Source organism: Papio anubis, chromosome 2 (genome assembly GCF_008728515.1).
Source record: "Papio anubis isolate 15944 chromosome 2, Panubis1.0, whole genome shotgun sequence".
In the NCBI taxonomy this organism is placed as follows: Eukaryota; Metazoa; Chordata; class Mammalia; order Primates; family Cercopithecidae; genus Papio; species Papio anubis.
Window position 1 is genome coordinate 121,487,455 of NC_044977.1, and position 24,347 is coordinate 121,511,801.

The window sequence follows — 24,347 nt, forward strand, 5'->3', positions numbered from 1 at the left end:
CATCAAACTATCTGCCTGAATTAATGAAAAAACAAGGAAGATGATGCAGGAGGTTTATTCCCTTCTGCAAAAGAAAGTGTTAAGGTTTTAGCTCCCTCTTACTTTTTAGAGCTTGTGTTCCAAGAAACTGAAAATGCTTTGTCTTTGCTGCAGATATTAATTGCATCCCTATGAATCATATGGGGCCAACCAATTATGACTGCTGCTTTTCTTTCCTTTGCAAGTGGGATATTAGGGGAATGACGGGAAAAAAGACCATTGCCAAATCATCTGACTGTGTCTACTTGCACATAGGTTCTTCCTGAATTAAGTAAATAGAGAAAAGGTGGCATTCTAAAAATAAACCACTTCAAGTTAGGGTTTTAAACCACAAAATCAATTTCACAGTATTTTTAAAGTTTTTCTTTCTTTTTTTTGTGTGTGTGACTTCCTTTGATATGTAGACGCATCATTAGCTAGTAGTTAATTTAAGACTTGAGTAAGGTCTAGTTTCTAATGTTTTAATAAGCAATATATTTTATTTTTTCTGAAAGGGGAAAATATAATGAAATTGGGTTGGAAAGCATTTAATACATTGGTACTGATGTCTCCATCAAAGAAAATAGTAAATAAAGTTCTGGAGGCCAGAAGTCCAAAATCTAGGTGTTTGCAGGGTTTGTTCCCTCCTGGAGGCTCTGAGGCAGAGTCTGTTGTGTGCCTCTCTCCTATTAATGGTTTTTGGTGGCTGCTGGCAACCCTTGGCATTCTCTGGCTTGTGGCTGCATGACTCCTGTGTCTGCCTCTGCCTTCTCCTGGCCTTCCCTCTGGATCTCTGGTCTCCAGTTGCCCTCCCCTTTCTCTTATAAGGGCACTGGTCATTGGATTTAGGAACCACTCTAAATCCAGGATGATCTAATTTTGAGATCCTTAAATTAATTACATTGGCAAAGATTATATTTCCAAATATGGTATATTTACAGGTACTGGGAATTAGGACTTGAACATATCTTTTTGGGAGACACCCTTTAATCCATTACAATGAAAACATAGGGTCAAAGCTATTGAATAACTTCCCAGGGAAGGTCAGAGAGTGGCAGAGGTGGAATGTGAACCCAGATTAGTTTGCCTCTAAAGCACGTAGTTGTTCTTCTGAGAACATGACCACTGCTTATACACACATATGGCATGCATGGGTAGTGTATTAGTCCATTCTCACACTACTATAAAGAACTACCTGAGACTAGGTAATTTATGAGGAAAGAAGTTTAATTGACTCACAGTTCCATAGGTTGTACAGGAAGCATTGTTGGGAGGCCTCGGGAAACTTACGATTGTGGCAGAAGGCTAAGGGGAAGCAAGCACATCTTACCATGGAGGAGCAGGAGAAAGAGAGAGAGAGAGAGCGCGCAAAGCGGGAAGTGCCACATACTTTCCAACAACCGGATCTCATGAGAACTCACTACTATGAGAATAGCAAGGGGGAAATCCACCCCCATGATCCAATCACCTCCCACTATGTCCCTCCCTCAACACTGGGGATTACAATTCAACATGAGATTTGAGTGGGGACACAGAGTCAAACTGTATCAGGTAGCATGACCATCTTTGAGAATACAGAGTCTTTAACAGGATGTTGACCATTTTTATTTTTCTGCCTTTATAAAAAATTCATACTGTGTTGGAACTAATTGAACTGTGACTCATATGCCGTGATTAATATAGTTGAATTCCTGTTCTTTCAAACAGCTCCATCACATATTGGATAGCTGTAGGAACTCCCTTTGGATTTGGAGATAGGACGCACCAGAAACCGATTTGAAAAGTTCAAAAAGTTCAAAAAGTAGAGTTAAAAACAAACACTTTTAGGCCGGGCGCGGTGGCTCAAGCCTGTAATCCCAGCACTTTGGGAGGCCGAGACGGGTGGATCACGAGGTCAGGAGATCGAGACCATCCTGGCTAACACGGTGAAACCCCGTCTCTACTAAGAAATACAAAAAACTAGCCGGGCGAGGTGGCGGGCGCCTGTAGTCCCAGCTACTCGGGAGGCTGAGGCAGGAGAATGGCGTGAACCCGGGAGGCGGAGCTTGCAGTGAGCTGAGATCCGGCCACTGCACTCCAGCCTGGGCTACAGAGCGAGACTCCGTCTCAAAAAACAAACAAACAAACAAACACTTTTACAACAAACCTAGATTGTACTGTAGTGTTTTTCTTTTCTTTCTTTTCTTTTTTTCTTTTTTTTTGAGATGGGGAAGTAGAACACCTAACAGCGAGTTTGTATTAACTTGTCTCATGTTTTGGGTTGTTTGGATACAGTCCAACACACCACCAGGAGAGCTGCATCTTGAGGTGGCCAGTGCCACATGCCATTATTCTTTCCATAGGAGGCAGAGCATGTGCAAACTCTGTGGGCCTGCCAAGGTCAGATGTGTACATTGGGCCAGTCACTTTACCACTTTAAGTATTACTTTCTTCATAGGTTAGGTGAGGGGAGTTGATTTAGGTGAGTTTTAACTTTTCTCTTTTTTCTACCAATAATATGTGCTTTTAAAAGCCCCTTCTATCCCAACACATACTTGAATATTTATAGAAAATTGTATATTTTACAGTCATGTTATAAAGAAAGCCATTAATACATTTTTAGAAAATATGTTAACATATACAGGGATTTTATTCCTGTGTTATTTTTACTTAAGGTAAATTAATGGATAGACAGGAATTGCCAAGACTGCAGAAGAGCATATATAGAGTGAGATACAGTTAGGTTCTTATGTATAAAATTTTAAAAGGATTAGAAATAAAAGGATCATAAAATCTGTATTTTGGTAGGAAAACAAGTTGAATTCAACTAAAAAGCCAATTATTGGCTCAGTTCAATAATACATTAAAAAATAATAGCTTCACTTAATTCCCTTACAGTAATATCTCTTCAACCTAGAGCTTCCTTTACACGAAGTTTACTTTTGAATATAACTTTCACTATGGGAAGAATTTTGGTTTTCATATATAAATCTAAAATCATTCCTATTGAAGGCCATTAGAAAAAGGAGAAAAAAAGAGATTGGGAAGAGAAGCAAGAAGTCGTGTGCTTTGTAGAGCAGGTGAGGAGGTTTGGCAGAAAACCAAAGGGGATGGTCAGAGCAAGTGGCGGCGGGAGATTCAGGTCAGGGAAGAGGAAGGGATGTGCCTCAGGCTGTGTCTCTGGTGTAAACTTGGGAATCAGTATTGACTCTCGGCCAGAGCGGCACTCATATCAGATGCAGGACTGGACCAAGACAGAGATGTCTTCTTATTATTTTCTTTGAAAGAAAGCTAAGTGAATTTGAAATATCTAGTTGAAACTGTAGAGAAGAAAGAGCCTAAGGAGGTTCTAACAAGAGAGAAAAAAATTATTATTCATTTAATTATTACAAACTTAGGGTAGAAAGATTTCACTGATGTTATTATCTTGGTTTTGTATACTGTCTTTACTTTTTTGTTGTTAGTCCTTTATAAGGGCTTGCATATATCCTTTCCAAGATTTCCCTCTTACCTTTGGTCATTCTAACCTTATTCCCCCTTTAGGAGCTAAGGATTCTACCCCTGGGGTGTTTAAATTGAGGAGAGAATACTACAGTTTTTTGTTCCTTACGTTTTTAAACTCCAGCTCAGTTTGTGTATGTAGACAGAGCCTTAATCTAAGCCATGTAGCAGAGTGCTTATTATGTAATAGATGTTCAGTAAACTATTGACTGGTCATGGGGTACCGAAAAAACGAAACAGAAAACAAAAGCCAATCCCCTAACAACAAAAAAATTTAGTAGCTAAAATAATGCCCTCTTTCATGTACAATGCTGTGTTACATCTTAGCTTAACCTGGGAACGTGTATACCATTTTCTTTTTTTCTAATTGAAAAAATTGCTTTTTAAATTTTACTTTAAGTTCCGGGATACATGTGCAGAACGTGCAGGTTTGTTACATATGTATACATGTGCCATGGTGGTTTGCTGCACCCATCAACCCATCATCTAGGTTTTAAGCCCCGCATGCATTAGGGATTTGTGCTAATGCTCTTCCGCCCCTTGCCCCCCACCCACTGACAGGCCCTAGTGTGTTTTGTTCCCCTTCCTGTGTCCATGTGTTCTCATTGTTCAACTCTCACTTATGAGTGAGAACATGTGGTGCTTGGTTTTCTGTTCCTGTGTTAGTTTGCTGAGGATGATAGCTTCATCCATGTCCCTGCAAAGGACATGATCTTATTCTTTTTTATGGTTGCATAGTATTCCACGGTGTACATGCACCACATTTCCTCTATCCAGTCTGTCATTGATGGGAATTTGGGTTGGTTCCATGTATTTGCTATTGTAAATAGTGCTGCAATAAACATATGTGTGCATGTGTAGAATGGCAATTTATTAAAAAGTCAAGAAACAATAGATGCTGGTGAGACTGTGGAGAAATAGGAACACCTTAACACCACTGGTGGGAATGTAAATTAGTTCAACCATTGTGGAAGACAGTGTGGTGATTCCTCAAGGATCTAGAACCAGAAATACCATTTGACCCAATATACCCAAAGAAGTATGCCATTTTCTATAAATGAAAGTCTGACTCTTTAATCAGTTACTTGTCACTTTGATGATAATGATGGCAGCTAACATTTATTGGGTGCATATGTGACAGGCACTGCTTTACTCACATTAAGTTATTATCACATTTAGTCTTGCAAACGACTCTACCAGTTAGTAGCCAGTTAGTAGCCAGTTAAATCACTCAAAAGAGTCAAACTATGTACAATCAAGATAAAGAGCAGCTTCTGAGGTCAGGAGTTCGAGACCAGCCTGGCCAACATAGTGAAACCCCATCTCTACTAAAAATGCAAAAAATTATCTGGGTGTGGTGGCACATGCCTATAATCCCAGCTAATCGGGAGGTTGAAGCAGGAGAATCTCTTGAACCCAGGAGGCAGAGGTTGCAGTGAGCTGAGTTGGTGCAACTGCATTCCAGCCTAGGTCACAGAGTGAGACTCCATCTCAAAATAAATAAATAAATAAACAACAGCTTATTGAAAACTGATTTTTTCCCCTCAAGTATGCAGATACCTAAAGTTTAAAGGAAATTTCCCTGTAGGAAGAAAATGTACAGATACCGGTTAATGGATGGATTGTAACATGTAATTATCTTATACAAGGAAGATTATAAGATAATAATTTAAGAATGTTGTCTGTACTTTCTCCATTTGTTAAAATATAAAATGAACACATTTTGTCATGTTAGATTTGTGCTTTGATTTTGTTATTTGCCTGGAATTATTTTAAAATTGAAATTTAGTCAAATAATGCTTTTCCTTCCAGAGATAGGGCTTGCTCTGTCACCCAGAGCAAGTGTCACCCAGGCTGGAGTGTAGTGGTGTGATCATAGCTCACTGTAACCTTAAACACCTGGATTTCAGCCTCCCAAGTAGCCAGGACTACAGGCACACACTACCATGCCCAACTAACTTTAAAATATTTTGTAGAGACAGGATCTTCCCATGTTACCCAGGCCTGGTCTAGAACTCCTGGCCTCAAGTAGTCCTCTGCCTTGGCCTCCCAAAGTGCTGGAACTACAGACATGAGCCACTGTGCCCAGCCTCAAATAATTTTTTTTTATAAGAAGCCAGTTTATTCCTACATCAAATAATAAATATTTGCTTACATTTATAAGTCAGGTGGACAAGGCATGGAATAATGATCCATTCAATGGCCAGAGCCAATAATTGAACCCTGTGATTTAGTTTCCTGATGTTTTCTCTCTCTACTTGATTTCCTCTTTTTCCTTTTTCTCTAAATATTAAAAAATAATGCATGTTTTGGTATTCATAACTAGTTGTTTTCTCAAGTTGAACTATGGTTGAGAATGATCCCAATTTCAAATATCCCATGTTGACTTTCTGAAAATACAGAAACATCTAAGTGAGGCACTTTACAAGTTCATATTATCACAGATTCCAAGCTGCCTCAATTGTCAGTGGACCATTATGGCTTGCGTGTGGTTTATTTGGTTTGGAGTTGCTTCAACTTTCCAAAGACATAGTAGATTTGCAAAAACAGATCATTAATGATAACCCCAGAATACTTATGTCTGAAATATTGGGTGGACGCAGCAAGTTAGGATTTTTTTTTTTCCTGCTGATGTCTGTTCTTTAAAGGCATGGCTGTTTAGTTGCCACCGGATTGAATGCTTCTGAAGATTAGCCTCTCATTGTTTGAATGTTTTCATAACATTGTTGCCATAAAGCATCTTCATACTTCACAGTTGAGATCTTGACTTCCAGAATAAAAAAGAAGTCAGGGGTTAATCATAACAATTAGCTAATGTGTCAACAATTAGCACTTTCCATCAACCTGCTCTAAAAGGAGACTCTTCTTATCCACTTGCAGACAAAAATGCAATGATGTAGTTAAGAAAAGCACTGAAATTGGCTCCTAGAGTCCCCTGCTCTAGCCAACTAAATCCCCAGGGCATTGTTTACAGTGATTATTCTGCCATTATGATGTTGTTGCATAGGCGGAGGGGGGAGTCGTATTGCTCAAAATAAGTCTGTCTTTTTTTTTTTTTTCCAGAAGACAAAACAAAACATTAAAAGAAAACAATCCCTTTTTGGCTGCTTTTGGAAAAGTAGAACAAAAACTGCTGTGAAAGATCAGCCAGTTATAGTACTTTAGTGTTTAACTGGTAAATATTTTAAAAAAGAGTATATTTAATATTTTACCACTTGGAAAACTTTCAATGCGTTTTACGTCCAGCACAGCTCAATCAATGTAAGATTTCAGAGGTCTCTGGTGGGGATTTCTTTACAATGGATACATTATATTCTGTGGCCATCTATACCACTGCTTGGTCAAAATATGTTTTAACATCTTTTATATAATCCTTCTAGTAATACAAGAACATTTATACTGCACCTTTTACAAAGAACCGCACAGTACTTTACACAGACCCATATATCTATGTAAATACCATGGGTTTGTCTTTAAAAAAGCCTTAAAACAACTTGTAAATCCCCAGTAGCATCTCAGAATTCTGAGGGTAGGAAAAATTTTAACTAAAACTGGGATCACCTTTCGGGCAGTTCTGTGAGTCCTTGCAGGCTACTGTCAGAGCACAGAGCATGCTGGGCTGATAAGAGGTGTGCTGGCCAGGCCAATGCAGCAGAGCCAATGCCAAGGCCTCTCTCAGTGTGGTAGGACGGCTTGAAAGGGGGGGTCCAAAATGGCAGCGAGGGCTGTTGCCTTAGAACAGGGAGGGTGAAAAAGGAACTGAGCTGTCCTGGGCCACCAACTCTTGGCAGAGAAGTTTGGGGTCCTGCCTCCATGCTGGAGATGACAAGAGGCACATTCGAGCCATGCGCAGAGTTGGAGACAAATGCTGACCTCGGGCTTCTGCAACAAGCAAGGCCAGTGAATCAGTTTGAGTCAGGGCTTCTGAGAGGATCTGGAGAGCTAAGGTGGGCTTTCCAACTGGGGAAGGGTTGCAACAATGATTGTTTCTCTCCAACACTTCAGGAAGTTGGTTGCTGTCAAGATGTCATGCATATTTGATAGAAAAGATGTGAAACTGAATTATTTTTTGTTTAATTTCCACAAGAACAGTTCTCAACTAACCTCTCTTTATATGTTTTATGATCAAGTTCTAAAGCCTTGCTCCTCATAGTATAGTCCTAGGGCTCACACATCAATATCCCCAGGGAGTTTGTTAGAAATGCAGATTCTCAGGTCTCACCCCAAATCAGAGTTTGCATTTTAATAAGACTCCCAGCTAATTCTAATGCACATTACAGTTTGTGGACTGCTGCTCTCAGAGATGAAATAGAATGGATTGGTTCATTCATTTTTAAATTCATATGATCAGTAACATTTATTGAGGATATGCACTGGAAGAAGATGGTACCCTGCTCTTGAAGGGTTCCCAGTTTAGTGATGGAGACAGATGTGTGGAAGAGATGTGTTCAAAGTGGTTTGATGTGCCAAGAAGGGAGTGTGCCTAATTCTGCCTGGGGAACTCTTGCAAGGCTTAATGGAGGTTAAATTTGAGTGTTGAGTCTTTACAGGGAGTATAAATATGTTTGAGAGGAAGGAAAAGTCTTGCAGCCCATGGAGGTATTACATGAAAGCCTGAAAGAACATGAGATGTGCAGAAAATGATGAGATTTCGTTACTGGAGGCCAAATGTGTGGGTATATTGCAGCACCTGGGGATGCGCTTAATAAAAATGTAACAATGTTTTCTGCTCCATCTCCATAGTAGGTGATCAGTGAATACTTGTGAAAAGAATGAATGGAAAAAAAAAAAAAAAAAGAGGAGAGGTAGGCAGGATCTGATTATGAAGCTAATGAATGTGGGCTTTATTTTAAAGGCACTAGAGGCTTTTAAGCAGGGCCATGACATGGACACATTGAACATGGTGGCAGCAAAGCAAATGATCAAAGTTAGGGGAGATTTGAGGCAAAAAATCCAGGGAAGAGGCTGCAGCCCTAATGCAGGGGAGAGATAATGCATATCTGAACAAATGTAGTGGCACTGGGCATGGAGAACATGTCAAGTTACAAGATGTTTAGAAGGCAGAATGCCAGAACTCCTGCTTCATTGTGGGAGTGAGAGAAAGGGAGAGAAAAATCTCAGGGGTGTTTATTTTCTAGTTCAGGTGAATGGTGAGAGGTAACAGCAGAAGAGGAATTGGAGAAAGACGTTTAATCTGGTAGGGAATGCACCTTTTATGTGCCTACGGAACATCTGGGAGATATCCAAGAGGCAGCTGCAAAATGAGGCCTGAAGATTCAGATGTGGGAGTCCTTGGCACAGGAAGAGAGAGCGTACATGAGAATAGCAGTGTGATAAGGACGGAAGCCTGGCATGCAGACATTTATGGGAGGAGGATTCACCATGAAGCAAAAAGAGCTCCACCAGAGGAAAATAGGAAGGCAGTTTCAGAGTCCTTCTTTTTACACTCTTGCAGCTCTTCATTTTTCTTCATAGCACTTATGTAGCTATAGTTGCATATTTGTGATTATCGATTTGACTGTAGAGGGTAGGGGGTTTTGTTATACAAGATCTTGAAGGCCCTGTTAAGTACATGGATCTTTATTCTGAAAGCCCTGAGGAGTCACTGATGGGTTTTATATAGGAAAGTGGTGTGGTCTGATATATGTTTTTAAAAGATTACTCTGGGGGCTGTGCAGAGCATGGATCTTGAAGGGATCAACTGGGAGCTGTTATAGTATCCAAAGAGAATAGTCTTTGCACTGGGGATAGTGGAAATGGAGAGAAGTGGAAGAATTCACAACATATTTAGGGTACAAAGTTCTTGGTGAACATCTGACTGTGGAGATAAGTGGGTGGTGGTGACATTTATGAACATAGACACTGGAAAAGGACAGTGTGGCAGGGACATGTTGAGTTTGACGTTCAGGAGATGTCTTAGAGGCAGTTGTCCTGCAGCTCAGAAGAGACTCTAAATCATAAGGTAGAGGTAGGAAATTGTGGAGCCTGGTGGAGGTTCAAAAGAAATTTTAGAAGTTGAGGTCCTACGGGGAAGGCCTAAAGGAATCGGGGCTACTTAGTATTAAAAAAATCTTTTGAGGATACACAGGCAAATGAATCATAGGCCTCTGAGAGGAAACTAGCACAATCAGAATTCGGGTTGATTTGAGTGAAGATTACTCAATAAATCCACCATGGAAGCCTTGGATCAAGTGAGATTGTTGAAACCCATCTGCTAATATATTTAAAGAACAACGAGCTATTCTATATTTCTTTCTTGGATAGTCTAGTTCCATACGTATATAGAAGAATAAATGAAGTGGTTGTTTCAGGTGCTCTCCATATCTATTTGTTTTGAATCTATAAAATATTTCTTTCAGTGAAAATGCAAATTCTGAAATAAATGTCTAATTTACTGGACTTGAGTCTTCTCTGTGTTATAAGCACATTTATAAGACTTTCGAAGGTGGAGTGAAGGTACTTTTCCCTGATTTTGAAATGTAAGAACTCTATTCTTCTCTTGCTTTGGCCAAAATCTGAATGGGGCTCTTTTGGTGGGTGGCAAGAGAATACAGATTCAAGCACCACCAACTGATTAATGTCACTGCACGCACCAGTAGTTACTTACTCCTGACTTTAGATGCAGAACTTCTTCAACAGTACAAGATAATCCTAGCCTCAACAACTACTCTGGGAGGAAAAAATCCATTGCTTTGTAGCTGAGTCAGCACAGGCTCTGAGAGGGATCATGATTTGCTAAATGTTACACAGTCAGTTGAGAGCAGATTGTGATTTGAATTCAGGTTGTGTTGTACTATAGTTTTTTGAGATTTCAAAAATATTAAATATTACAGCCTGTCTGTTTTGCAAACTGAGGATAGGGAATTTGTAGTCACTTGCTTTAACTTCGTCATCAAATCAGAAGTGAATCTATGTCTCTCTAACCTACCATTTATGAACAGTAAAAGCGGGTGTGATATTTTAAGGGATTATCTAATGAATTAGTGTTGTCACAGTGTCGAGAGAATTTTGGGTTGTCACAAAAAAGTATACCTTGGGCCCAATCAGAAGAAAATAGGTGAATAATTAGGCAAAAATTGAACACACCAGTTAGAATAAATGAGAAAGAAATTTGGCAGTAAGAGATTTTATCTGAAGTTTTGTTTGACTGGAGGCAAGTTACAGCTATGTGATAGGGACAGAGGAGTTACTGAATCTCAATAGAGAGTTGCCTAGAATAATGGCTTCCAACACTGGCTGCACATTATGATCAGCTGGGGTGCTTTTAACCAGCACTGATGCCTAGACCCCATCTCAGACAAATTATGTCAGAATTTCTAAGGGTGGGACCCCGGGTATCATTATTTTTTTAAAAAATCCCCTCAGATAATGCAAATGTGAACCCAGAGCCTTCAACAGGTTATACTTGTATAGAGTTTGGGGGTAATTGTTTTAGAATTATAAAATGAATAGAAATAGGTTTATAGGTTGTGAGCAACCATGTTGTTAATCCCAGTATTATCAGCCCTGCCAGCCAAGCCTGGCCACCTTTTTACTCAAGTTTTATTTTTTTAATTTTGTTTTTAAAGTAAAAGAAAAAGGCATTTGTGATAGGATTTGAATTCCTTGGGTAAGTTTTTTTTTTTTTTTTTTTTTTTTTTTTTAATGTTCTGCTGCATGTACTATATCAATATATCTAAGATACTCACTTTTTGGTCTGTTTTCCAGCACTGTAGATTAAACCAGGGCTAAGGGGATGAAGGTTAAAATTGTCCAGACCTGGAATAGACTAACTTTAGCCTGTCAATTATAACATTGGCAGGTTTTGAGGGGGAACCTCACTAACAAAAACTTTTCTCAACAAAAACTACTTATGAGATTAGGGAGTTTCAGATTGAATCTACTTTTATGTCCCTGATTTCATTTGTCTACGATGGGGTATAATCAGAGGATGTGTACATTGAGGTTCAGGGAAATAAGGTAAAGTTGTTTGCTTTTGACCCATTCTGAAATAATTACCCAATACATGATAAAATACAAAGAGGGGCTTACTAGTAAGACATTTCTAGTACTAATGGTTATGCTGGAGATACCAGCAGGGTCCCCCAGCATTCCACAGAATGAAACTATAACTGCAGGTACATTTGTGGGATGAGTAATGGAATCATACAGTCATTCCAGAGGTTGTCCCATGGGGAAATAATTCTTGTTGGGTAAACTTTGAAGAATTCTTTCATATTTTAGTATTGAAGTGTCCAGAAATATATGTGTGAAATGTCCTGCCCATAGGAATTATAAGGGGCTAAATGTTGGAAGATCCAGTGGAGAGGGTGTAGGCATGGGAATTACAAAGATCTGGATTAGAAACTTCATTTTGCCCCTCAGTAGTTGTGAGGCCTTGGGTGCTAGCAACAACTTCTCAGAGGTGCAGTTTCCCCATCTATAAAATGGGAATAAGAAATAACAAAAATAATAGTAGCTTACTTTTAGGATTATGAGATTGAAAAATAATGTTAGAAAAATCAATTACAGGCATATAGTTCCTGTATAAGGCAGTCACTCAAATTTGTGGCTGCTGCTACTATTTATTTAGTTGCCATCCTCCAGATCATTTCTAGTTTGGTAAGTGTTAAAATTAAAAGGAGCTGAGGTCTAGAAGCATGAGGATGGGCAAGGAGACCCTATCAGTTGCAAGTGGCCAGTTAGATATCACAGAGCTTGAGTGTGGATTTCCCCCTTTGGAAATTGTCCTGCTACTTTTTTTATTTTTTAAACATCTGCTATCCTCAGAACTCTAGCTCCACTCATTTATTTATTTATTTATTTTGGAAAGAGGTCTTATGACCTAGCTAGGTGTCAGACATCTGTTGCAGATTATAGGGTTCAGTCTCAGGGTCTGCTTGTACTATTCAGGGTCTGCTGAATTAAAGTCCAGAAAGAAGGAATAAGTTGACTATACCTCAGGTTATTACTGGGAAGATGCCAATGCTGATCTTAAAGGAATACAAAAAAAAAAAAAGAGACATTTAACAAACCGCTCCAAACCCAGTAACTTTTCCACCAGATATGGTCCTAATCCTAAAATAAATACTATTTTGCTGTGTTTATCAAAGGCAAAGACCAGTTGTAGCAACTCCTGATCTGGGTTTCACTAAAGAGGGTTGAGGTTTGTCCCACCGGAAACGCCTGCTGTCCATTTTTTTCTCTCAGGAAATTCCCAAAAGGGGATTAGAATAAGGCACGGAGCCGTAGCAAACAAGGTTCAATGGTGGCTAAACCGAGACTCCTGTTATGGTACCAGAGGGTGGGTGATTCTAAACACATGGGCTGTTATTAAATGAAACAGCAGTGCATAGCACAAAGTCTGAAATGAGGCTGGAGCGTCTGAGCACTGTATTATTTCATATTCTTTTTTTTTTTTCAATAAGCAGAGGCTTTTATGTTTATACTGTTTAACATTTCTTTTATTTTATTTATTTATTTTTTTATTATAATTTCGTCGCAGGTACATATGCACAACGGCGGTAGGTCGTTGCTGTATACTTGTGCTATGTTTGGTGTGTTGCATCCATTAACTCGCTAGCAATCACCAACTGTCACTACATCAGGTATAACTCCCATATCCCTCCCCTCCCTCCCATATTGGCCCCCGTGTGTGTGATGTTCCCCTTCCAGAGTCCAAGCATCTCATTGTTCAATTCCCACCATAGTGCTTAGCTATTTCTGTTCTGGGTAGTTTGGTTAAATGATGGTTTTCAGCTGCATCCATGTCCCTACAAAGGACACAAACTGATCCTTTTTAATGGCTGCATAGTATTCCATGGTGTATATGTGCCACCTTTTCTTAATCCAGTCTATCACTGATGGACATTTGGGTTGATTCCAAGTCTTTGCTATTGTGAATAGTGCCGCAATAAACACACATGTGCATGTGTCTTTATAGCAGCATGATTTATAATCCTTTGGGTATATACCCAGAAATGGGATGGCTGGGTCATATGGTATTTCTAGTTCTAGATCCTTGAGGAATCGCCATACTGTTTTCCACAATGGTTGAACCAGTTTACAATCCCACCAACAGTGTAAAAGTGTTCCTGTTTCTCCACATCCTCTCCAGCACCTGTTGTTTCCTGACTTTTTAATGATTACCATTCTAACTGATGTGAGATGGTGTCTCATTGTGGTTTTGATTTGCATTTCTCTGATGGCCAGTGATGACGAGCATTTTTTCAGTGTTTGTTGGCTGTATGCTCATCTTCTTTTGAGAAATGTCTGTTCATATCCTTTTCCCATTTTTTGATGGGATTGTTTGTTTTTTTCTCGTAAATTTGTTTGAGTTCTTTGTAGGTTCTGGATATTAGCCCTTTGTCAGATGAGTAGATTGCAAAAATGTTCTCCCATTCTGTTGGTTGCCTGTTCACTCTGATGGTTGTTTCTTTTGCTGTGCAGAAGCTCTTCAGTTTAATTAGATCCCATTTGTTTTGTTGCCATTGCTTTTGGTGTTTTAGACATGAAGTCCTTGCCCATGCCTATGTCCTGAATGGTACTGCCTAGGTTTTCTTCTAGGGTTTTTATGGTTTTAAGTCTCACATTTAAGTCTCTAATCCATCTTGAATTAATTTTCATATAAGGAGTAAGGAAAGGATCCAGTTTCAGCTTTCTACTTATGGCTAGCCAATTTTCCCAGCACCATTTATTAAATAGGGAATCCTTTCCCCATTTCTTGTTTTTGTCAGGTTTGTCAAAGATCAGATGGCTGTAGATGTGTGGTATTATTTTTGAGGCCTCTATTCTGTTCCATTGGTCTATATCTCTGTTTTGGTACCAGTACCATGCTGTTTTGGTTACTGTAGCCTTGTAGTATAGTTTTAAGTCAGGTAGCGTGATGCCTCCAGCTTTGTTCTTTTGACTTCAGATTGTCTTGGCAATGCAGGCTCTTTTTTGGTTCCGTATGAACTTTAAAGCAGTTTTCTCCAATTCTGTGAAGAAAGTCATTGGTAGCTTGATGGGAATGGCATTGAATCTATAAATTACCTTGGGCAGTATAACCATTTTCATGATATTGATTCTTCCATATCAATATCCAATGGTATGTTCTTCCATTTGTTTGTGTCCTCTTTTATTTCACTGAGCAGTGGTTTGTAGTTCTCCTTGAAGAGGTCCTTTACATACCTTGTAAGTTGGATTCCTAGGTATTTTATTCTCTTTGAAGCAATTGTGAATGGAAGTTCATTCATGATTTGGCTCTCTGTTTGTCTGTTACTGGTGTATAAGAATGCTTGTGATTTTCGCACATTAATTTTGTATCCTGAGACTTTGCTGAAGTTGCTTATCAGCTTAAGGAGATTTTGGGCTGAGATAATGGGGTTTTCTAAATATACAATCATGTCATCTGCAAACAGGGACAATTTGACTTCTTCTTTTCCTAACTGAATACCCTTGATTTCTTTCTCTTGCCTGATTGCCCTAGCCAGAACTTCCGACACTATGTTGAATAGGAGTGGTGAGAGAGGGCATCCCTGTCTTGTGCCAGTTTTCAAGGGAATGCTTCCAGTTTTTGCCCATTCAGTATGATATTGGCTGTGGGTTTGTCATAAATAGCTCTTATGATTTTGAGATACGTTCCATCAATACCAAATTTATTGAGAGTTTTTAGCATGAAGGGCTGTTGAATTTTGTCAAAGGCTTTTTCTGCATCTATTGAGATAATCATGTGGTTTTTGTCTTTGGTTCTGTTTATATGCTGGATTACGTTTATTGATTTGCGTATGTTGAACCAGCCTTGCATCCCAGGGATGAAGCCCACTTGATCATGGTGGATAAGTTTTTTGATGTGCTGCTGGATTCGGTTTGCCAGTATTTTATTGAGGATTTTTGCATGGATGTTCATCAGGGATATTGGTCTAAAATTCTGTTTTTTTGTTGTGTCTCTGCCAGGCTTTGGTATCAGGATGATGTTGGCCTCATAAAATGAGTTAGGGAGGATTCCCTCTTTTTCTATTGATTGGAATAGTTTCAGAAGGAATGGTACCAGCTCCTCCTTGTATCTCCGGTAGAATTCGGCTGTGAATCCGTCTGGTCCTGGACTTTTTTTGGTTGGTAGGCTATTAATTATTGCCTCAATTTCAGAGCCTGCTATTGGTCTATTCAGGGATTCAACTTCTTCTTGGTTTAGTCTTGGGAGAGTGTAAGTGTCCAGGAAATTATCCATTTTTTCTAGGTGTTCTAGTTTATTTGCGTAGAGGTGTTTATAGTATTCTCTGATGGTAGTTTGTATTTCTGTGGGATCGGTGGTGATATCCCCTTTATCATTTTTTATTGCATCTATTTGATTCTTCTCTCTTTTCTTCTTTATTAGTCTTGCTAGCGGTCTATCAATTTTGTTGATCTTTTCAAAAAACCAGCTCCTGGATTCATTGATTTTTTTGGAGGGTTTTTTGTGTCTCTATCTCCTTCAGTTCTGCTCTGATCTTAGTTATTTCTTGCCTTCTTCTAGCTTTTGAATGTGTTTGCTCTTGCTTCTCTAGTTCTTTTAATTGTGATGTTAGGGTGTCAATTTTAGAATCTTCCAAATTTCTCTTGTGGGCATTTAGTGCTATAAATTTCCCTCTACACACTGCTTTAAATGTGTCCCAGAGATTCTGGTATGTTGTATCTTTGTTCTCATTGGTTTCAAAGAACATCTTTATTTCTGCCTTCATTTCGTTATGTACCCAGTAGTCATTCAGGAGCAGGTTGTTCAGTTTCCATGTAGTTGAGCGGTTTTGATTGATTTTCTTAGTCCTGAGTTCTAGTTTGATTGCACTGTGGTCTGAGAGACAGTTTGTTATAATTTCTGTTCTTGTACTTTTGCTGAGGAGTGCTTTACTTCCAATTATGTGGTCAATTTGGGAATAAGTGCGATATTCTGTTGATTTGGGGTGGAGAGTTCTGTAGATGTCTATTAGGTCCACTTGCTGCAGAGATGAGTTCAATTCTTGGATACCCTTGTTAATTTTCTGTCTTGTTGATCTGTCCAATGTTTCCAGTCGGGTGTTGAAGTCTCCCATTATTATTGTATGGGAGTCTAAGTCTCTTTGTAAGTCTCTAAGGACTTGCTTTATGAATCCGGGTGCTCCTGTATTGGGCGCATATTTATTTAGGGTAGTTAGCTCTTCCTATTGAATTGATCCTTTTACCATTATGTAATGTCCTTCTTTGTCTCTTTTGATCTTTGATGGTTTAAAGTCTGTTTTATCAGAGACTAGGATTGCAACCCCTGCTTTTTTTTGTTCTCCATTTGCTTGGTAGATCTTCCTCCATCCCTTTATTTTGAGCCTATGTGTGTCTCTGCATGTGAGACGGGTCTCCTGAATACAGCAACTTATGGGTCTTCACTCTTTATCCAATTTACCAGTCTGTGTCTTTTAATTGGACCATTTAGTCCATTTACATTTAAGGTTAATATTGTTATGTGTGAACTTGATCTTGTCATTGTGATATTAGCTGGTTATTTTGCTGGTTAGTTGATGCAGTTTCTTGTTAGCATCGATGGTCTTTACATTTTGGCATGTTTTTGCAATGGCTGGTACTGGTTGTTCCTTTCCATGTTTAGTGCTTCCTTCAGGATCTCTTGTAGGGCAGGCCTGGTGGTGACAAAATCTCTAACCATTTGCTTGTCTATAAAGGATTTTATTTATCCTTCACTGATGAAACTTAGTTTGGCTGGATATGAAATTCTGGGTTGAAAATTCTTTTCTTTAAGAATGTTGAATATTGGCCCCCACTCTCTTCTGGCTTGTAGAGTTTCTGCCGAGAGATCTGCTGTTAGTCTGATGGGCTTTCCTTTGTGGTAACCCGACCTTTCTCTCTGGCTGCCCTTAAGATTTTTTCCTTCATTTCAACTTTGGTGAATCTGGCAATTATGTGTCTTGGAGTTGTTCTTCTCAAGGAGTATCTTTGTGCTGTTCTTTGTATTTCCTGAATTTGAATGTTGGCCTGCCTTACTAGGTTGGGGAAGTTCTCCTGGATGATATCTTGAAGAGTGTTTTCCAACTTGGTTCCATTTTCCCCCTCACTTTCAGGCACACCAATCAGATGTAGATTTGGTGTTTTCACATAATCCCGTATTTCTTGGAGGCTTTGTTCATTTCTTTTTCCTTTTCTTTCTCTAGACTTCTCTTCTCACTTCATTTCATTCATTTGATCTTCAATCATTGATACTCTTTCTTCCAGTTGATCGAGTCGGTTACTGAAGCTTGTGCATTTGTCACGTATTTCTTGTGTCATGGTTTTTGTCTCTGTCAGTTCGTTTATGGCCTTCTCTGCATTGATTATTCTAGTTATCCATTCTTCCATTCTTTTTTCAAGATTTTTAGTTTTTTTGTGCTGGGTACGTAGTTCCTCTTTTAGCTCTGAGAAGTTTGATCGACTGAAGCCTTCTCCTCTTAACTAATCAAAGTCATTATCTGTCCAGCTTTGATCCGTTGCTGGCGATGAGCTGCGTTCCTTTGAAGGGGGAGATGCGCTCTTATTTTTTGAATTTCCAGCTTTTTTGCCCTGCTTTTTCCCCATCTTTGTGGTTTTATCTGCCTTTGGTCTTTGATGCTGGTGACGTACTGATGGGGTTTTGGTGTGGATGTCCTTTCTGTTTGTTAGTTTTCCTTCTAACAGTCAGGACCCTCAGCTGTAGGTCTGTTGGAGATTGCTTGAGGTCCACTCTGACCCTGTTTGCCTGGGTATCAGCAGCAGAGGCTGCAGAAGATAGAATATTGCTGAACAGCGTGTGCTGCTGTCTGATTCTTGCTCTGGAAGCTTAGTCTCAGGGGTGTACCTCGCTGTGTGAGGTGTGAGGTGTCGGTCTGCACCTAATGGGGACTGTCTCCCAGTTAGGCTACTCAGGGGTCAGGGACCCACTTGAGCAAGCAGTCTGTCTGTTCTCAGATCTCAACTGTAGTTGTTATTCTTAACATGATATTGGGCCTTTACCAGGTACTGGAAGGTAGTTTCTATATTTGACATATATTATCTCTTTTATTTCTCACATCAACCCTATTAGACACTATTATCATGGGACCCAGAGAGGTTTAGTAACCCAAAAGTCACATAGTTACAGCTGTTGAAAGTCTGTTTATTCTCCAATCATTTGCTTAATCAATATTTATTGGGCACCTACGACATATCAGGCTCGGTTAGGAGCTGGGGATAAAGCAGTGACCAAAGCAGACATGGTTCCTACTCCAATGAGATTATAATCCAGATGGGATAGGCTATAAATAAAGAAATAAGTTAACATATATCAGGTGGTGATTATTACTGCTGAGAAAAATGAAGGAGGGGAGAGAGAAAAGGGGATGCCACAGGGCTAGGGTAGAGGGTTCTATTTTATACAGTGGTAGAGGAAGGCCTTTGTGCTGAGTGCTTTGCTTTGGAATGACTTTAGGATGGGGAAGAGGCCCAGGTGGCACGTAGACATTTGAAAGTAAGGGCTGAGGCTGCATATCTCTAGCTACATTTTCTTTCATGTTTGCCTTTCATGGAATTTTTCTATGTATCTAGAATTAAATATAGAACTAGGGTGAAGTGTTCCTCAAAAATGGTATGGGAGCAGCTATTAGGATGAATAGGACTCTTGGGGCCAATGGGATGGAATGTCTGTTTCTGGTCAAAAGGATTCATTTTGATACTGGAATAGAATATTCACATATATCTTCCCATTGCCTAGCTCCAATGGGTGTCTGGGCTTTTGCATCAAATGGGACTTGGTGAGGTGGGGATGTGGATTCATATTAGTTAAGGTACAGGCTGGTAACAGCTCAGATAGAGGGAGGCAGGCAGTTGAGGGAAAGTTGGCCCAGGATTCAGATCCCTTTATCTGTGGCTCCTGCAGCTCCTGGAGAGTTGTTTCTGTGTTCACCAGCACCAAGTCCCTGTTCCTGCTTGGGTGAAAGAGAAAGGAAAGAACTGGGGACAATGACATTTGCCTTTCAGGACTAAATGGAGAGGTTGCCCATGCAACTTCCTCTCACAGCTGAAACTTGGTCACACTCTGAGGGAGCAGGTTCAGAGCACAGACTCTGGAGTCAGACCACTGGGGTTCACATCCCAGCTCATCCCAGCACATCCCACTTGTAAAAGTGGTTTAACCTTTTTTGTTTCTCAGTTTCCTCATCTGTAAAATAGGGATGGTGAGAATAGCACCTTGCTCATGGGATAAGGATTGGGTGTGTTAATTGGTAGAGGACCTAAGACAGTGGTTGGCAAATAGGAAGCACTATGTGTTTGCTCATTATGTACATAATTGGCCTTACCAGACTGCAGGAAAAACTGGAAATGCAGTTTCTAAATGGGTAGCCAAGTGTCCTGTCAAAATTCAGTAGGGTTTTGTTAATAAAAGGAAGAATGGGGGGAGTGGATACAGGAGAGTATGACCACATAATTTTCATCCAAAATGACACACTTATGAGAGTGAAAGATGCCACTACTACTAATTACACGGGGATATTAAGTGTAAACAGGAACTGTCCTGGGAAAATCAGTATATCTGGGTGCTTTATCCAGAGGGGTTATTAGCTATCTCTACGAGAGCATATGTCATTGACCAATTTCCCAATTTTTTTATTTAAAAATCTTAGTCTGAAAAGTTGACTTCTATTTTTAGGAATGAGTAGAAGGACAGATGGAGGGGATGTTAAGTATTTTTCCTATTTGAATTCTACCCCAAACTACGTGGCCTCTTGGAAAAGTATCCAGATTAACAAAAGAAACCTTGGTAAAAAGAGGAAATACAAATCAATTTTTATTAGAAATTCACAGTGCATCTCCTGGGTGCAGGAGAGGAGGCAAAAAAACAGTGGAAGCACTCTAGGTATCTCTGGTAGAAAAACAGCTTTGATTGGTTTTTGATTTGCATTGGCAGGGAAACCTAAATGTTAGTCTTCAAAAATCAAATATTTCTCAGGTGTGAGCAATTTTGTTTATTTCATCCCCACCTTTTACAGTTTTCTTCAATATTGGTAAATACAATGGGTTACTATCACGCTTTAAAAACTCTACGTTTTGCCAAGTTATTCTGAAATAACTTCTTAGACTCTAAAGAAAATTAGTCTTGCTCTGGGACTTGGAGAGAGAGGAGGCTTCACTAAGTAATAAATAACCTATCCAGGTTGGAAAGGGAGGTGACCACCTACAGCGTGAATCACAGACAGAATTCAAAAACCTCTGTGAGGAACTTAACCCAGCCTGCATTTTCTTTTTCCTTCTGAGAGAACTAATACGTCGTGTCAGATAAGGAGAAACAAGTGAGAAATGAATATGAACTCCAGGCCCCTAACGACATAAGGAAATGTAAAAAAAAAAAAAAAAATCAGCACCAGGTTGTTGATAAGAGGAAAAAATCGTAGCCAACAGTGAAAATTCATCCTTTACCTTACACATCCCCCTCCAAATAGACCCATGCATTTCAGCGAATGGTAAATAATGCTTAAAATGGCAGAAGCTAGAGTTGGGAAAATAAGAACCAGGTGTTGGAAAGAAGGAAAATCAAAAAGAGCATACATTTTCCGTCAACAATCCCCACCATAAATCCTGGCAATGCCACCATCACGACCTGGAGCCCGCAGGGAAGAGACTGTTGTAAAAATGATAAATCTGAATCACTACACACCAGGTCTTGATAAAACAAAGAAAGTTGATTCTGGGGTCTGATATATATCGATAATCACAGAGAAACAAAGCTTGATCAGTGAAGGGCCAAATGTGAGGAAATGTGAAGTTCAAAATCTGATGGCTGCTTAATATTCCAACCAAGCGGAACATTGGATAATACAGTGGAAATTGATGACTCAGTGGCATCGGCTGCAGCAGAATAGAGATATATTACAAATTTCTTCACAAGAATAGGGCGATATATATGCCAGTGCCTGTTCATCACATTTTTATGTATTCTTCACATCTAGAAACAAAAGAGGATATACTGTCTATACCACCTTCATAAAATAGGGTTAACGTATTTTCTGGGGTTTTGTTGTTGTTACTTTCTTCAAGAAGCAAAATCCATGATTCTCTTTGAGAAAAATGTCTATGTGTAAAAATGAGGTATTGCTGGTGCATCTCTTAAATGACTGTCCTAATTGCACTCCTGAAGGACTCTCAGATTCAGTAAATTTGTGTGTGCATGTGGGGTAGGGCCGGGTGGGGAAGTGACTGAGGAGCCAGCAATGTAAAAATCACACTGAGGGCAACTTGATGTTCGATTAAGCAGCTTCAATTAGATTCATGCTGGATTTCACTGCTCTAGGTGCTCCCAGGGATTTTCAGAGGCTATTTATAAGGCAGCATAGTTCCCAGAAGTGGAGTTGGGAGGTCCTTCGGTCGGAAATTCTGAACGTCTTAATTATAAGCAGTCTTAGACAAAGTGCTTACCTAGCATGGAATCCTCTGACCCTGATAAGTCCACAAAGGAGTCAGGATTATGGGTCTTTGCTCTTCTGTTTTCCTAGCTGGTGTTGCTTGTTAGCAATTGACACCCAGCATCAACATTCTAGGGTAGAGATTTCTAGCCAGTGGTTTCTATTTCAATGTCTTCATGGCACCTTTGTCTGGCTTGAGAGTGGTGGTTCTCAAAGCGTGATCCCTTGGGCCAGCAGCATCAACATCAGCCTTACTCAAAGGAACTTGTTAGAAGTGCAGATTCTCAGGTTCCACCCAGGCACACTGAATCAGAAACTCCGAGCATGGGGCAGCCCAGCAAACTGTTTTAACAAGCTCTCATGCATGTTAAAGTTTGGTAACACTGGTCTAGGGTAAGTGGGATAAACAATTGCTAAGGGCCTCTATGTGATTTCAAGCTAGACTTGTGATGTTTATTGTTGTACAATCACACTTGAGCTTAGAAGTGATCAAACCATTTTAAGAATTAAAAAATTGGACTCAGAACTTTAGGAACTTGCCCAAGATGATGCATGCACTGGAGTGGCTAAGTCAGGATTGTGAACCCAGATCCTTTTGATCTAAAACTTGTTATTTCTCCTGTACCATGATGACCAACTGTGGCTCCAAATCTGCTCCCAATTGGTACAAAAGGGAATCCAGTTGGTTCTGTAATGTCTTTAGAATTAATCCCTTCTTCAGAAGTAGATTAATAAAGCTATTTTTTAGGCTTTACTGCTATACAGGTTTTATTTTCGTGTGATTCAAGGCTTGTAACCATTTATGTGGAAGGGTTTGGACCCATGAGTATTCGTTAACTCTCCTGCTGAAGGTCAATTTTAGTAGAAAATGAGAGGTGGCAGATGTAGAATATTGGAGGCCACTTGTACCAGGAGTTAGGAGGCCTGGGTTCAGGTCTTTGTAGTTTGATGGACATGTGACTAAGTCATTTAATTCCTCTGAGGTTCAATATTTTCCCATGTGTAAAATGGGGACAAATGTCTTGCCTCTCTGATGAGGTTATGGAGAGGGTCATATGAGAGAGACTGGAAAAAGACATCTTGAAACTCCAGAGTATCCTTTAAATTTAGAGTTTTGTTACTGTTACTGTAATGAGGAGACAAGGATTCAAAATAAATTTATTCACCATCCTCAGTATTATGGCTTCTCTTCCTCTGCTTTGGTTTGTTTATGCTAGAGAGATCAGGAGCATTGTGAAACAGTCAGTTAAGTGTGTCTTTGGCAGATAAATAATTGTATTCAGGCACAGTGCCAACCCTCATAAGTCATAATGGCACTGAGATAAGTTTGGTATTATGTGTGATCAGGAAATATAGAACTGGTGAAGAGCCATCAGGTTTGCAGGTGATGATGGTGGGAAGGTATGTCAGACCAGGGAAGATTGAACTTGAAAAAGGCTGCTGACCAGGGATAGGACCCACATTAGAAAATAGGCAAAGGGTCTGTGTATCTGAAGTGCTGACAGCTGGGTGACATTTAGGTGTGGTAACCTGCAGGAGAGGCTCTGTCATGGGGAAATTCTACATCTTTGTCATGCAGGCAAAACATGACTCCCTCTATTTGAAATCCATCTTTTTGTGTGTGTGTGTGCTTATCTGAATTTTCAGTAAATAGTTTTTACTACTAAAAATATTACTATGAGTAAAGTACTGAGATAGGTATTACATGGACATTATACTATTTAACCTTTAGACTGACCTTGGCATTTTGGAATTATTTTTCTCATCACAGAGGAAGAACTGAGGCCCAAGATGGTTAATAAATTGCCAAGACTATAGTCAGTAAGTGGCAGAGCTGGGATTGAAACATTAGGCTGTCTATGCTCGTCCTCTCGCCCTCTACCCTGCTGACACCCAAGTGCGGCAGACACCCAAGTGGCTGCAGCTATAGAGACTAGATCCAAGCCCTGGTGCAGCTCTGAGGGTGGCTCTTGGTTCCTGAAGCTTCCTGGAATCTCAGTTTTAGGGCTTCATAGGTGGCTGGGAGACTCCACAATTCCTCTTGGACCTGATTGACCAGCTCTGTCAGTTCACCTCTCACCCCTCAAATCTATGCTCCATTTATACTAAATGCTTTGCATCCCTCAAACACATAATGCGCTTTTCATGACCCTGGCCAGTTGCCTTTTAAAGTGTAACCTGAGATCTACCTACTTGTTAAAGATGCACACTCCAGGTCCTTGAGTTAGACCAACAGAAATAGAATCTGTGAGTAACGCCCAGGAATTTGCAATTTAAGAAGTACCCCCAAGTGATTCGTGTAAACATCAACTGGGAACCTCTGGTCAGCCTTACGTGCTGTGCTCCCTTCTTAGAAAGCTCTCCTTGCCTTTCTAACTTTCTGTACCCTCTGCTTTTTCTACCACTTGAATATCCTTAAGTGCTACCTTGGATGTCACCTCTTTTGTGAAATTTTCTAGGTTCTTCCCCAGCAGAGTTAGC

The 24,347-nt window shown here is 39.8% G+C and overlaps 1 protein-coding gene across 7 annotated transcripts in view; it reads left to right on the forward strand.

Moving 5' to 3' along the window:
- Positions 1-24,347, forward strand: part of MECOM (MDS1 and EVI1 complex locus) — a 598,968-nt gene that overhangs the window by 118,846 nt on the left and 455,775 nt on the right. The gene's annotated exons all lie outside the window — the stretch shown is intronic.